We start from the raw sequence: 2,500 nt of genomic DNA on the forward strand, positions 1-2,500 counted from the left end.
AAATCGATAACTATTAAAACTTTATTGTATACGACTTCTACAATTCCGAGATAATTGAGGAATTATCAATTTTTCTTGGTAAGACAATATATTTTTGAATAAACACGACTGCAGAGATGAAACTTTTATAAATGTATATAAACCCATAGCTTTTGGTTTTTAAACAGAAATTCCTTAATATTCCATTTGATATCATTCTATAACTATTAATATACGTTAGAACGTGTAATAAATTTGAATTCTCTTGTAGTGCTTTTGGTTTCGTGCTGTTCTGGTTTTGGTTCTGGTTCTGTGTTTTTCTGTCTTCTGCTTATCTTCTTTTGTGTAACTAAAACGAGATAAAAAAAAATATGTATATATTAAAAATGAAACGAAATGGATTTATTTAAGGTATAATTGAAATCTAGTAGTAACGCATTTTAAAATAGCTTTTATCTACAAACTAGTATGCAGGCGCATGCATAAATGCGTACAAAGTGCCACACACGTAACCACTGACAACCTGAATATCACATTGCCGACTCTTTACATATTCAATGTTAACAGACACAACTGGTGCTTCTAAACATAAGACACTAAGTCCATAAGTGTACAACTGTGGAGATCACACATACATACATCCATCCATCCATCCATCCAAACATACATACATACACGTGTGTGCGTCTGTGTGTATTCTGCCCTACGGCAATATTTACATAGTGATTATGCGTAAATAACTATTAAAAGTAATTTTGGAGGCAAACATCTCTGGGAAGACTTCTGATGGAAAATATGTGCCTAAAGAGCAATATCAATTATGGCAAGAATTACTGATATGTGTTTGAATACGGCTGCACCGAATTTATACTAAATAACATGTTTGAATAACCAACATTCGAGGAAAATATAAGCACATACACAAGCTCATTAGGACGATGAGACACAATTGTAAAAAAATAGTTTAAGGTATTTATTGGACAATAGAATAAAACTGATACTAGTGATAACTGTCTTAGAGGTTTGGAAACAAAGGTTGTTCTTGAAAACATTTAAATTCAGAGTGTAGAAAAATAACCGTTAATTTTCCATGAGATTTAATTTAGCATTGTGTCATATTAAGTAAATAACCATTTTACTGTCATAATTTTGTTTGTTCTCTGCACAGAGCATTTATTTCGCCGGTTAACATGGTTCTGGATTTTTTGTGAATTTCGATGGTTTTTTTTTTTTAACGACCATGCTGAGGAACCGCCTGGAAGGGTTTAATCTAACAAATCGACCCCGGTATCTATATTTAAGCCTTGTAGTATTTTATCGGTCTCTTTTTGCCGAATCGCTAAGTTACCAACCGACATCAGTTTGCAAATGATGGTGATGGACAAACAGAACCGCGCTTAGGTATATAGACACAAACACACACGCATATGACGGGAATTTTTCATTGTTCTTCTACCAAGCCACTCAAAAAGCCCTGGTTTACCAGGAGCTATAGTAGAGAACACTTGCCCAAGGTGCGGTGCAATGGAAACCAAGTTGCGAATATTTGGTTGAGAAGCAAGTTTCTTATAACATGACCTCACTGGCGCCTTTGCTTGGAAGTTAGTTAAGGAAAGCAGGGAATCGAAATCGTCGCTGTCTTGTCTCATTACTCTTTGTTGTTTGTTCATGAACAGCATACACACTGAAGCATTATTAATATTGTTCTATAAAGGAACGAAGAAAAATCTCTTTAAATGAAAGAAACACCAAGAAAAACACATTCCCATGTGTTTCAACATGAAATAGAAAGAAACAACGCTCCTTTATCTGTGTAATATGCTTGACATTTTTACAAATGTTTCCTAGAAATTGCAATTAATATAATTAATTGCATTGCGCGAATGTTTTCTGTTTATTTATAGACGACTATTTTAACATCTTCTGCCTGAAGTGCTTGTATTTGCTTTATAATGTAATCGTAGAAATAAATCCTGTCAAGACATTTCTTTCGACTGGAAAAAAAAATTCCTGCATGGTGTAAGAACAAACTGCATATTCGACATTACATAAATTTATTTGTATTCATTCGTGTATGTATTTATGTATAACGCTATCGTAATATACAAACGGCGATACATGGAATGAAATTACGTAAACATTTCCTATGTAATCTCAATGTGTTCTATTTGTATGTTGCGTTGTTGCTTGCGTCAAGAAGCTGATAGAATTATCAAGGCCGGCAGCTATTTTCTTTGTACAATCATATATACAATATACATGATGCATGTATCTGATATCTGAATCTCTAAACAAGCATCCTTAATATCTCTGAGTTTGCTAGGAATAGCAACCTAATTTTCATCAGGCCATAATTTGCTATCTCCATGAAGAAGGCCATTATTTTATATATAGTATCATTCAGAATGCAGAATAATCCAGTTGGAATTCTTTTCTGTGTATATAGGTCTACTCATTTAGGAATGACAGCTTTAGTCATGGCTACAACGCATTGGAAACAGAAAAATGCGAACTGCTAAAC

General features: G+C 33.6%; 1 protein-coding gene across 8 annotated transcripts in view; it reads right to left on the reverse strand.

Annotated features, from left to right (window-relative positions):
- LOC106875324 (uncharacterized) overlaps positions 1-2,500 on the reverse strand; it is a 314,499-nt gene that overhangs the window by 1,527 nt on the left and 310,472 nt on the right. For all 8 annotated transcript variants that reach the window (XM_052972106.2, XM_052972109.2, XM_089360837.1 and 5 more), the window contains one exon: positions 1-328. This exon is cut by the window's left edge and continues 1,527 nt beyond it. The gene's annotated coding sequence lies outside the window, so the exon portion shown is untranslated. The remainder of the gene's footprint in view (positions 329-2,500) is intronic.

The sequence above is a fragment of the Octopus bimaculoides genome, chromosome 12 (assembly GCF_046866305.1).
Source record: "Octopus bimaculoides isolate indiv1 chromosome 12, ASM4686630v1, whole genome shotgun sequence".
NCBI lineage: Eukaryota > Metazoa > Mollusca > Cephalopoda > Octopoda > Octopodidae > Octopus > Octopus bimaculoides.